Source organism: Chrysemys picta, chromosome 8 (assembly GCF_011386835.1).
Source record: "Chrysemys picta bellii isolate R12L10 chromosome 8, ASM1138683v2, whole genome shotgun sequence".
Taxonomy (NCBI): Eukaryota; Metazoa; Chordata; order Testudines; family Emydidae; genus Chrysemys; species Chrysemys picta.
Genome location: NC_088798.1, coordinates 46,101,695 through 46,115,302, shown reverse-complemented (window position 1 = coordinate 46,115,302; position 13,608 = coordinate 46,101,695). Strand labels below are relative to the sequence as shown.

The 13,608-nt window shown below is 40.6% G+C and overlaps 1 protein-coding gene across 4 annotated transcripts in view; it reads left to right on the top strand.

Moving 5' to 3' along the window:
- LOC103305707 (uncharacterized) overlaps positions 1-13,608 on the top strand; it is a 123,028-nt gene that overhangs the window by 24,850 nt on the left and 84,570 nt on the right. Inside the window, exon 3 of one of the 4 annotated variants that reach the window (XM_065554428.1) lies at positions 1-13,608. This exon is cut by the window's left edge and continues 16,831 nt beyond it; it is cut by the window's right edge and continues 38,977 nt beyond it. The exons of the other annotated variants lie outside the window; for them this stretch is intronic. The gene's annotated coding sequence lies outside the window, so the exon portion shown is untranslated. 4 annotated transcript variants of the gene reach the window in all.

Here is a 13,608-nt window from a genome sequence, read left to right as displayed (position 1 = left end):
CGAGAGAGACACGAAGTGAAGATCTGTGTCCATCAGTGGACGAGAGCGGTTACGTGGGAGAGTTTGTTTGTTTGTCCCATTCGCAGTGTGGGCCCAGCTGCTGCAGGGCTCTCCAAGTCACCCGCTTATTGTCGGCACCTTGAAAGACTCAAGTTGGCAACATAAGCCGATGCAGGGGAGCCCGCCCCGCCCCTGCAGGGACTGACCATGGTGGAGATGAGCCTCCCTCCCAGACAAGCAGCGCTTCCCCTTTAAGAGGCCTGCTTGGCTTGGCAGCATCCCCTCCCCTTCCTGCAAAGCCTGCGAGTGCGATTCGGACGCAGAGTTGCCGCCAGAGTCTGGGCTGGCCTGGAGCGATGGGCAGCCGGGACCAGGCTGTGGCGGTACCTGGAGGCTAGTCACCGTTTGTGTTTTTGTGTTTTTTTTTTTTTGTTTTTTTTTTTTTTATTTTATTTTATTTATTCCCCCCCCTCGCCCCCCTTGCATCCCAATATTTCCCCTGTGTGATCTGCTCACCTTAACCCCAACACACACCCAGTCCCCAGTTTTCCCCAAAAGCTGTGATGTGCACTGCCTAGCCTTCTCCTGGACAGTTTGGATATTAAAGGTCTGTTGCCCCATAGGTGGTCAATATTCAACAGTGCACTACTTCAATTGGAGTTGCCAAACAATTCCATTTAAACACAACACTGAATTAGTTTTGATTTTTGAAATAAAACCAGTTTATTTAACTACAAAGAGATTTTTAAGTGAGTACATGTATCGGGCATTAAAGTCTGCAATGGTTACAAGCAGGGCCGCCTCCAGGCACCAGCATAGCAAGCTGGTGCTTGGGGCGGAACATGGAAGGGGGCAGCACCTCCAGCTCTTTAGCGGCTGGTCCCTCTCGGCGGGAAGGACCTGCCGCCAAATTGCCGCTGAAGAATGAAGTGGCGGCGGTAGAGTCGTGGCAGAAGTGCCGCAGATCGCGATTGCGGCTTTTATTTTTTATTTATTTATTTATTTTTTGGCTGCTTGGGGCGGCAAAAACCCTGGAGCTGGCCCTGGTTGCAAGAAAGTTTCTAGTAACTAAAACTTAACAAACCAGTCTTGGTTCAAAGTAACGTTCTTACCACATGCTCCCAGTAATGTAGCTAACCAAAGATTTCTTCTGAGGAGTACCCCTCAAAGCAAAGCTTATTCAAACAGTGAAAAAGGAGCTGTGGAGTGCAGGGGTGAAGGTGCTCCTATGCTCTTTCTACTTCCCTGTGTATGCTGAAATGCAAAATTGTCTTGTCTCCCTCTTGCTGTCTCAAGGACCTTGTCTATGACTTGTATGTAAATTGAGGTAAACATACATTCCTTTGTTTAAGATAGCCCTTCTTCACCACTCTTGCCTAATTGGGGCTAAGTGGGTTTGAATATGTGCTATCAAAATGATACAGGGGGGATTCATAACTTTACTGTAATGCTCTTACATACATTTCACCATATTATTGACCAGTCAGTTTTTATTTTTCAAATGATACCTCACAAGGCATATATTTTTTACAAAAAAAATTTAGTGTAATTCATTCATAAGAATACATATTCATGATGTGATATTGAGAGAGACTGTGTGTGTGTGTGTGTGTGTGAGAGAGAGAGAGAGAGAGAGAGAGAGAGAGATTAACCTGGAATCTATTGGTCAACACCCTGTATCAGATATAGGCATATTAAATTCATCAAAGGATAGCATGTAAGATCTCTATCAAGAGCCAGTAGCCTACTGGTCATCATAATCACTATGAAATGTATGTACAGATAATATTTAAGGAGTTACGTATGTATTCTGGAAACTATGTTCTCAAAGCCTTGGGGTTAGAGCAGGTAACCGAGAAGTGACATGTCTTAAACAGGTTCCTTTCAAGCATTAGATAACTGATGCTTATCTCTATCTGGTCATGTATATATTGGGCATTGCATGTCTCAGAATGCAGGCCCATTTGCATACTGAGCCTGATAGCAGTTGAAAAATTGCAAAATCTACAAGAGAAAATCTACAGGAAGAAATAAACAGCAGGTGTGGCTCCTATTTACGAGTACAGATTGTGGGAGTATATCTGAATGTGCAGAGGTACCCTCTGGATCCTTCACTTGAGAGACAAACTGGCAGTGTGGTTTGTCTAATGGAAAAAGGGATCACAGCCTACAGGGCTGGCAAGCACTGGTGGGCAACACTTTATTAGACATGAGTATCTAGTTAATGAATTCCAGGCTCTAGAATGTATGTTATGATTTTGTTTTTATATCTAAGCATTTGTTTTCAATACATCTACTTGCTATCAGTCAAAGCTTTCTACTTCGTTAAATGAACTTTTATTTGTTTTCACTATGAACTTATCTAAGTGCTGTGTGTTAAATGGAGTGGTGATGTGAGATGTAACTGGTTAGCTGGTGTGTATTTTTCCTTTGGGAGCAGTGAACCTCTGCACACTGAGGGTTCAGTGGTAAAGGGTCTGGATGCTCTAGGAAGAGGCTCCAGGGGTTGGAGTGTGCCTAACACTAACTTGTAGAGAGAGTAGGCCTGCTTGTTTTGCCCAGGACTAGTGGTGATGGGGGGCTAACAACTGGCAGGCATAGACAAGACTTCCTGATGTAAGAGTAGGTGGCTGTGAGGTACCTCAGAACCCTGGATACCCCTGGGAAGCATCACATACAGCGAAAAACTCAGCCTAGGGATTGGCGGGACCTGATATAGCTTCAAACCATCTCTTTTGCCCTCCCAGTCCTGGCTTTCTCTGGGACCTCTGGCATAATTTAAATCTCTAGGACTTTCAGCAGCCTCCATGGCCTGCCCTGTGAGCTCCAACACTGCAGTGTAGTGTGCTGCTGTCTACACCAAGGAGACCTCTGAAGGCAGCTATATGACTGTCTTTGGCAGTGCTACAACCAGGGGAATACTCCCACAGCTGGAATTGGGCTTTTAAGGTCCTTTCATGCTGGTCTAGCTCTTTTACATGTTGTCATGGGTCTGGAGCAGGGGTGACAATCTCACCCAAAGCATGTCCTCTGGAGCGGTGGCCAAAGCATGTAGGGGCATACGAATCTTTAGTGCATCTGGCACATATATATCTTGCAACGCCAGCTACAACAGTGCCATGTGAACACCTGTTCTAACTTTCAGGAAACATTGTAAACAACAAGTGGGCAGCATTATCTCCTGCAAATATAAACAAACATGTTTGTCTGAGTAATTGGCTGCACAAGAAGTAGGACTGAGTGGGCTTGTAGACTCTAAAGTTTTAAATTGTTTTGTTTTTTAATGCAGTTATGTAACAAAAAAAACTACATTTGTAAATTGCACTTTCATGATAAAGAGATTGCACTACAGTACTTGTATTAAATGAATTGAAAAATACTATTTTTGTTTTTACAGTGCAAATATTTATAATAAAAATAAATACAAAGTGAGCACTGTCCACTTTGTATTCTGTTATAATTGAAATCCAATATATTTGAAAATGTGGAAAGCATACCATTTATATAAATATTTTTGTATTCTATTATTATTTGACAGCGCGATTAATCATGATTAATTTTTTTACTTGCTTGACAGCCCTAGTTTTTTATCTGAAAATTTTGCCACATCCCTGTTTATCCCGTTTTCAGATCACTTATGACTATGTACTGGGAACCGTCCTTGGGGGACCTTGCTATTTACTTCTCTACACTGTGAAAACTGACCATTTATTCCAGCCCTTTGTTTCCTGTTCTTAAACGAGTTACTGATGCATGAACGGACCTTCTCTCTTACCCCATGATTGCCTACTTTTGCTTAAGCGCCTTTAGTGAGGGACCTTGTCAAAGGCTTTCTAAAAGTCCAAGTACATTATATCCACTGGATCACCCTTGTGTACATGTTTGCCCTCAAAGAATTCTAATAGAGTGGTAAGGCATGACTTTCCTTTCCAAAAGCCCTGTTCACTCTTTCCCCTCCCCCCCAACAAATCATGTTTATCTGTGTCTAATTCTATTCTTTACATAGTTTCAACTAATTTGTCTTTTACTGAAGTTTAGATTAACTGGCTTGTAATTGCTAGGATGGCCTCTGGAGCCTCTTTTTAAAAATCGGTGCTATATTCGCTATCCACCAGTCATCTGGTACAGAGGCTAATTTAAGTGATGGGTTACATACCATAGTTAGTAGTTCTGAAGAAACTGGATATGACATTGAACAACTCTTGGGTGAATATCATCTGGTCCTGGTGACTTATTACTGTTCAAGCCACCTCTACTGAGACTTCAGTGTGGGACAGTTCCTCAGATTTGTCATCTAAAAATAATGGCTCAGGTGTGGGAATCTCTCACATCCTGTGCAGTGAAGACCAATGCAAAGAATTAATTTAGCTTTTCACCAATGGCCTTTTCTTCCTTGAGTGCTCCTTTAGCATCTCAATTGTCCATTGGCCCCACTAATTTGTTTGGCAGGCTTCTTGCTTCTGATATTTTTTTGTGTCTCTTGCTAGTTGCTCTTCAAATTCTTTTTTGGCCTGTGTAATTATACTTAAAATTCTAGAAAGTCAAGTGTAAATTTATTTATTTTCCTCAGTAGTATTTGACTTACAATTAGCAACAAAAAGACAATTTTTTTTTGAAAATTGGATCATTCACTGCTGCACTGTTTTGTTGGTTTGCTTCCCTTTTTGTGGAGGAGGGTGTGAGCATATAATGTGAACCTCTATTATGGTATTTTTTTAAAAAAAGTTTCCATGCAGCTTGCAAGCATTTAGCTCTTGTGAGTGTTTCTTTAAATTTTCCACTTAATTAGCACTGCTGTTTTTGTGTAGCTCCCCTTTTTGACATTGTATGCTACTATTGTAGGTGTCTTTACTTCAGCCACTCTGGTCACAAGAGCCCATACTTTGTCTGTGAGGGCCGTGAGCTGCTTGCACTGAATGCACACACATGCCAGCTGCCCACAATGTGAATAATCATATACGCTTCATTCAGTGCAATAAACTGGATTAAACCCCATTCTGCTGCTGAACTGCTGCCTGCATTACCTTTATTTTTGTCAAGATTTTGGGGGGTGGGAGGGAATGGCTTTTTTGGAGGGGGAGTTGAGACTGGAGGGCTTTATTGGCTTAAGCTTAGAGAAGGTTTGTTAGATCTGTCTGTCTCTGTTCTGTCACAAAATTCCCCTATTCACGAGTTCCTCTAGTCACTTAAGGGTTTGAAAAGACAGCTCCTGTTCTCCCTGAGTTAGCCCTACCTCCTTGTCATGTTCTATTACAACTTACTGTTCATATAGTACCAACAATATATTAGGTGACTTTTTACAATATTTTGCATATTGAAAACAATGTAGGTTTATTGTACACAATGGAAACTAGTAAGGAAATTAAACCTATACATTTACTTGACATTGCCCTTTACACGGAGATCTAAAGATCAATATCAAATTAGCTCACTTGTTTTCAGTCACATGAGCATGATAATGATTTGCATGCAGAGTGAATTAGAATTACAGTCATTACTATGAAGTTCAATTGTCTTTTACTTTTTTCTTTCTAAAGATAGAATGCTGCACTGCTTTATGTCCATTCCTGTTCCTTTTTGAGTCTCTCTTGTCCGATACTTACATTTCTAGGAATTTAACAAGGATGAGCTTGTTTTCAGAGTGCCTAATAAGTAAACATGCTCTCCTGCTTGTGGTGTATGTTTCTAAACTGGAAGATATTGAAAGACCATGAAGCCATAGCTACATAATGCTATTTTTAGAGAATGACACTTCTGAGTAGAATTGCACTATTTTGTTTTATTCTACTTTTTCCCATGTTACAGGTGAAACTAAGGTACCAGAACAGCTGCTGGCTTCCCTAATGCCATCTTGATTATTGCTACAAAAGCTTTTCTTTCTCCTGCTGATAATAGCTCATCTTAATTAGCCTCTTAGAGTTGGTAGGGCAACTCCCACCTTTTCATGTTCTCTGTATGTATATATATCTTCTTACTGTGTTCCATTCTATGCATCTGATGAAGTGGGCTGTAGCCTACCAAAGCTTATGCTCAAATAAATTTGTTAGTCTCTAAGGTGCCACAGGTACTCCTGTTCTTTTTGCGGATACAGACTAACACGGCTGCTACTCTGAAACTTATATTTTACTATGTTAATGTTAACAGGAAAAAATCAAATGATGTGAAATACTTGTAAGTTGCTAAGACAGGCCTTTTTAATAGTGTTTTGCACTCTTTACTCTTCTATTTTATGGTTTTTACCCTATTGGCCATGCCAATCCTAGCACTGGTGGTTAGCCACCAAGGGTCTGTTTCTAGTCCTGGCTCCAAATCCACACATGTCCTGTAGCACCAGGAACACCACTCTGGATTTTGTGGAAACATTAAAAACATCACTTTGTCAGTATCATTTGCATGTGACATTTGTTTTGCAAAATCCAATGCTCAGTGGAAAACAATGTATTTCCCTTTTATAGTTTCATGATGTCTTATGCCAAGAGCTTCGCCAGCTTGTTAGCACACAATGTTTTCTACACTCCGTTCCCTGAATATAGAATATCAGTGGATTTGAAAAACTAACCTCTGCAGTTTTATGTAACCTATTAAGTCAGGTGCCTGGCTAGCAACAGAATTTTGAAATGAGGAAAATCAGCCCACCCCTTTCCAAGCTGTCAGCTTCAGTCAGGATAAAAGCCTAATGCAGCTAGGTGTTGTACAAACACTCAGGTTTGGATTAGATCATTACATTCACTTTCAGAAATGTTAGTTCACCATAGCTCTCCCAATCCACCCACAGTCTTTCCGCAATGGTGACTCCATTCCCGAAGTAATGTAATTCTCTAGAAAAGTCAAATAACATTTTTACAATCAAGAAAGGGCCACTGTGGAACTGATTAACACTCAGGGAGCCCTTGAAATCAAACCCGGTGTTAATGAAGTCTGCATGCTCTCACAGCATCAGGAGTATGTATAACAAGATTAAATAAACAAATCTGCCTAATGCCTGATCCAAAGTGCCCTGACGTCAATGGGAGTCTTTCCTCAACTGGCTTTGGCTCTGTTTCAGGTGAATTATTTTACTGGTGACTGAAAGCAAATTTATCACCTTTTTAACCTGAGAATATTCCCTGGTAAGAAAGATACAGTCTGTTTGAGATACTGTTAATGCAGGTTTAAAGATCTAGGCCCCAGTCTTTGGATCTGGCTGAGCTGTGTTTTTTTTATAACCTTTTATGCTCCTCCAATCCTAAGGCTGGCTGACTTTGTTTCTTGGAAAAACTTCAAGCATCCTTTTGTAGACTCCAAAATTACACCCGAAGTGTCACTTAGGGATTCCCCTACACTGGGTGAATCCTCAGCTGGCCAGTTAACCTAGCTTTATGGCACCTTTATACTGGTGTAAAAGCACAAAAGGGACATAGCAGAGTTTGTATTTCACCCCTACAAACCAAATCTGGAACAAAGCCTAACATTTCTGTCAGATGTAGGTTATTAGTATTTACTGGCTAAAATAGCTCTAATAAAGGTTGCAGTATCATTGGCCAAATTGTCAAACTTGGGTACCTAAATCTAAATCTATGTTTAGGCATTGATATGAGCATTTCCCCCCCCCCCCCCTTTGTGCGCTGCTTCCCCTTCTTCCGAGTCCACCGCCCACTTAGGCTACTCACGTGCTTAAGTGCTTTGCTAAATCTGGGTCTTTAGTGTGTTTAGCCATCCAGGTTTAAAAATGTTGGCTATAGTTCTCTGGCTGAACTCTAATTGAAGACAAAGGCCAAAAGGGGCCAAATAATATTTTCTCAAATACTTCTGTCTGATTCTAGAGTAACTCAGTTGCCAGAAGGAGACTGATATGTGAAAGCAGAATTTGACCCAAAGTCTATGGACTGCAGAAACAGGGCCTCAGTCTTAACCTATAGATATAGAAGTAATTTAGGAACTTAAATTGTATATAAACAAATTAAGTATGATTTTATATGTACTTACTGACAGCAGGAATGTAATAATTCAAAATAATTAAATAGATTGACTGAATTAAAACCTGAGCAGATGAGTAAAACCCCAAGACAAAATCTTCAAAACTGAAAGGCAATATCTCACATTCAAAATAACATACAGGTTGATCTCTGAAAGGCAAGGTGAAATGAAAGGAAAGCATTGAAGCAAGCCCATTTTCATTCCGAAGAAAATTCTACAGTGTACGTAGAAACCGAGTAAATGAGGGGGAAACCACTTGTAAGGAATAACCCATGCAAAACAAATACTTGGCCAACTGCAAAAACACAAAAGGCTTTGAATATTTTTTTTCTTTTAATTCATTCTATCTTTGTTCTTATACATTGCATTGTCCAAAAGAAATGTTGTCAACATAGATGATATGAATATATCTTGCTCTGAGAAAAATGTAAAACTTGAGAAACTGCGTGCTTGTCACAATGTTGACTGTTGCTTACAATCAGGCAGCCTTGACTCGGGATTCTGTGACTTCTCCATGAACACTTCTGGTATAAACAGACTTTGCAGCTAACATTCAAGGAAGCAAGCAAATAAAAAAAAAAATTGCATAAAATAGAAGATAATTTGTTGGAAGCTAGTAAATAGCAATCAAAGTACCTATTTTACTTGTGGGTGCCAAAGAAATGCCACGCAGAGCTAATTATGTGTTTATACCTACTTTTCAAAAGTAGGTATATGATCAGAACTCATTTGATGCAACACACACATACTTAACTGTTTCATAATGTTAAAGAAACACTGTAGACTAGAAGGAGAGAGAAGTTGGAAATAATGAAGACAATGAGAATTCTACTCTTTTGTGTAGAAGCAGTGGGAGATAAGAAACAAGTTCCATGCTTCCGAATCAAGCAATATAATTGTAAACTGGGAGGGAGGAGAAGTAAGTTTGTGATTGTCATAAAGGTGTCATAACTATAAAGGGAAGGGTAACAGCTCTCCTGTGTACAGTACTATAAAATCCCTTCTGGCCAGAGACTCCAAAATCCTTTTACCTGTAAAGGGTTAAGAAGCTCAGGTAACCTGGCTGACACCTGACCCAAAGGACCAATAAGGGGACAAGATGCTTTCAAATCTTGGGGGGGAGGGAGGCTTTTGTTTATGCTCTTTGTTTGGGAAGTTGTTCGCTCTTGGGACTAAGAGGGACCAGACATCAATCCAGGTTCTCCAAATCTTTTTGAACAAGTCTCTCGTGTTTCAAACTTGTAAGTAAACAGCCAGGCAAGGCGTGTTAGTTTCTTTGTTTTCTCAACTTGTAAATGTACCTTTTGCTAGAGTATTTATCTCGGTTTGCTGTACTTTGAACCTAAGGCTAGAGGGGGGTCCTCAGAGTTCTTTAAGTTTGATTACCCTGTAAAGTTATTTTCCATCCTGATTTTACAGAGATGATTTTTACCTTTTTCTTTAATTAAAAGCCTTCTTTTTAAGAACCTGATTGATTTCTCCTTGTTTTAAGATCCAAGGGGTTTGGATCTGTATTCACCAGGGAATTGGTGAAGGTCTCTCAAGGCTACCCAGGGAAGGGAATTAGCTTTGGGAGTGGTGGCAGCGGACCAGATCTAAGTTGGTAGTTAAGCTTAGAAGTTTTCATGCAGGCCCCCACATTTGTACCCTAAAGTTCAGAGTGGGGAAGCAGCCTTGACAGTGATAAATTCTAAACTGAGGGTCATGAGACTGATGCATTTACTGGAATTCATACTGCACAGGTGTCACAATTAGCAAGCCTTGAATTAGGTTTAACAATCTAATATTACAGTCCTTTGCACAAAACACCAATTGGAGTTACTGAAAGAGGATAGTTTTCTAATTTCCAAGAGACTGTTTTGAAGGGGATGTTATGCCTGCTTCAACAATTAGAAATGAATTTGGTGACAGGCTGCAAGAATAGAAGAAAAGTATAGCACAAAGATGATCTAATTATCTTTGGGAAGGCAGTATAGTCTACAAAATAGGAGACATGGATTATAATCCTGGCTCTGCCAGTGACTTGCTGTTTGACTTCGGGCAAATAATTTCTTCCCCTTTTGCCTTTTTCTTTTATCAGTCTTATGTATTTAGACTGTAAGCTCTTTGGGGGCAGGAACTGTGATTTACTAGGCATTTTGTACATCAATGTGGGTCCTCCATCTCAACTGGAGACTCAGGGTGCTTCTGTAATATACATGAGATTAAACACAAAGTCATAGGGGGAAGGGGAAGCCAAAAATAAGTGTTTTGAATACCAGGCTGAAGAAAGAAGGAAAAAATCCAGTCAGTGGAGAAAAAGATGTCAAATGCAGGGTCTTTCAAGCTCTAGTATCAGAGGGGTAGCCGTGTTAGTCTGAATCTGTAAAAAGCAACAGAGGGTCCTGTGAAACCTTTAAGACTAACACAAGTATTGGGAGCATAAGCTTTCGTGGGTAAGAACCTCACTTCTTGCATCTTCAGATGCTTTTTTCAAGCTCTAGTATCTTAAGGAAAAAATGCATCTAAAATCCCTAACAGGTTAAAATTAACAGAAAATCTTTTTAAAAACCAAGAAGAGTAGGTAATGTTAATAGCCGATACAGCATATAAGTACTCTGCCACTTTGTAGTACTCAATTTAGAAACTGTGCAGATTCTCAGCTGGTCTGAAACACTTAACTCCATGGCGAGCTTTTGTTCCTCAAAGAGACATGGAGTGAAGAAATATTTCTTAATTTAAATATGACCTTTGTGTCTTCCTGTGTGACACTAGTTTTACTTGTTTTCAGACCTGTTATTTAAAAACAAAAATACCTCATGTGTTGCCAGTAGAACTTTTGATTAAATAACTTTTTTGTTGGAAAATGCTGATTGAGCGACAACTTTTTGGGAGGAATGGGGGGGTGGAAGTGGATCTGACTTGATCAAACTTTCCTTGGGTCCAGAATATATGAGGGACTGCCTCTCCACCACAAAATAGCCAATAGCCAAGTGATTAGCACATTCGTCTACAATGTTGGAGACCCAGGTTTAAGTTCTGGCTCTGTTTGAATTGGAATGCCCTAACCACTGGGTTATTGGCTATTCTGAGAAGTGGGGAGGTCTTTTTCTGTCTGGCTTTACGTGCGCACACACATACACCCTCTCTCTCTCTTCTCTTCCAACATGGAAAAAATAGCAAATGTTGAAACCTTGATATTTCTTTTATTGTTTTGTTTTCTGTCCAGGCCTAGTTACCAGTTATTTGCCTGAACACTGTGTTTACTCTTTACCAGTATCTGAATATACAGAGGTCATTCAGGATCCGTTTCCATCTAGCAGCAGATATTCTCTTGGGCTAAATGTAATGAGACCCTATACATATCTCCGCACTCAGTTTTTACTATGGCAAAACTCCGATCAACTTCATGAGACTTTTGTCAGGCTAAAGCTGGGTAAGGACTTCAGGGTTTTACTATAGTTAGTTGATCTGAAACTCCAAGCTTAGGGTGAGGAAGAATAATCAGCTTGCAAATACTAAACGCGATACATTTTGGAAAAGCTTGTCATGGAAAACATTGCCTATCTCTCCTTGCTAGTCTTAAAGTAACTGATGAAGAAGTTAAAGGGAGAATAGCTCCTTGATTCTGTGCTGTCTGGCTTGAGCATCTATTGGAGAAACTATGGTGATTCCCTTGGCTATGATCCAGGCCCATCCTTACCCATATGCAAAGTACGCAGCTGCGTGGGGCACCAGGAAATTTGGGGAGCCCCTGCCCTGCCTCTTCCCACCCCTGCTCTGTCTCAGCCCTGCCCCCACTTCCCTGCGCTCAGCAGTATGGCCGGGCCTGCACTCGCAGCGGGAAGTGCAGACCCAGCTGCAGCCACGCCGCCAGTGAGTGCTGGGAGGTGGTTTCCCCCCTGCCCCCCAAGCCAGCCCTGCCCCCCCACACAGAGGCCTTGGGACAGCCCCCCCGCTCTCCCCCCGAAGAAGCCTGGGGCCCCACCACACCCGTGGGGAAGGGGTGCTGCATAGAGCCCCAGAATAGCTAGGGACGAACCTGCTATGATCAGAACCAGTCCCTTTTCCACCTTTCAGTGTAAACTGATGCTAGATACTGATATTTTGATAAAGCCATGAAATGTAAGGCAGGGGATGATAGATGGGAGAAGCAACTGGTAACCATTTTATTTCTGACCAGGAAAATTACTTTGAGTGACAAAAGGGTATGTGGTCCATGAATCACCTAATATCACTGAAAATGCATGAATAGTTGCTAATGCAGTTATAGGGGTTGCCTTGGAAATGCAGTGTGATTCTCTCCTTTTGATATACTAGGTAGACCTGTGCAAATAACTGATTTTGTGTGTGTGTGTGTGTGTCTGTGTCACTGGGTGTTCTGACTTGGGCGGGGGAGGGAGGGGAAGGGAGGCATTTTGGGTAAACCTGAAATGAACAGTGTTTCTGTTTTGCTTGCAAACAAAGTGTTTTTCCAAATTGTTTAATTTGACCTGATGCAAAACATTGTTTTGTTCTCAAACTTTTTTAGATATTTTTCTAATAAAATTGAAGAAGTAAATTTCAAAATGAAAAGTCCATTTCAAATTGGAAAAAAATAAACACTTTTTTGTTTCAAAATTGATAAAGCAAAATATTTCCTTTTTTAAAATGAAACAGTTTTTAGCAAATTTAATATAAATTTGCAAAGATGTTTCAGAGTAACATATATATGTTCCATTCTATATGCATCCAAAGAAGTGGGCTGTAGTCCACGAAAGCTTATGCTCTAATAAACTTGTTAGTCTCTAAGGTGCCACAAGTACTCCTGTTCTTCTTTTTAAAGATGTTTCAGTGGACCCAAATCTGCATTTCTGGGGGAAGGGTTAAAAGAAATTAAGGCTTTGGCTGAAAAAGTTTAGCGTTGGGCAAATCTATTTTACCACAGTATTTTTTTTGAGACGAGTCTTCCCAGTCAGTATGGATATAAACTATTCCATCGATATGCGGCATGGTGGGAGGGGGGAAGTGAATGACAGAGAGATAGGATAGCAAGTGTGAAAAATCGGGATGGCGGTGGGGAGTAATAGCCTCAAAAATCGGGACATCTGGTCACCCTAGAGAGAGAGCCTAATTGTGATAGTAAGAAGCTAGGAACTCATTTCACATCATGGCAACGTGCTTGCTTGCTTTGCCATTGAGTGCTTTTTCTGCTTTATGGATAGAAATCTAGTACATGCTCTACAACTCCTGAAAAGCTCTTTAGTCATTCACATTGGCTGAAGTGATTGCTTGTAGAAATACAGATGATTAAGTGCAAGCTCTCCTGCTGCTCTCAGCCAGCAAGGAGCGATTCTTGGCTCCAACAGATGTTTCCTTTTTTAGGATTTGGGAGACTATAATTGGGCTTGAAAAATAGATTTGAGTTCCACTTAATTGTATCAAAGCTTCATTCTTCATACAATGAAGCTGGATCTCAAACTCCTCCCTGCCCGCCCAAAAAACAACTATACATATTAGAATTTTATAAGCAAGGATTGTGCCTTCTCTCTTTTTCCATCCATTAATCCACATTCTTATACCATGCCCATCACTGTGGTATCTGACCACCACCAAGAGCTCAGATATCAGACACAAACAGGAAAATGTATTTTCTTTTCTCATGTTGAGTAATAAAAAGAAAACTGCTTGACT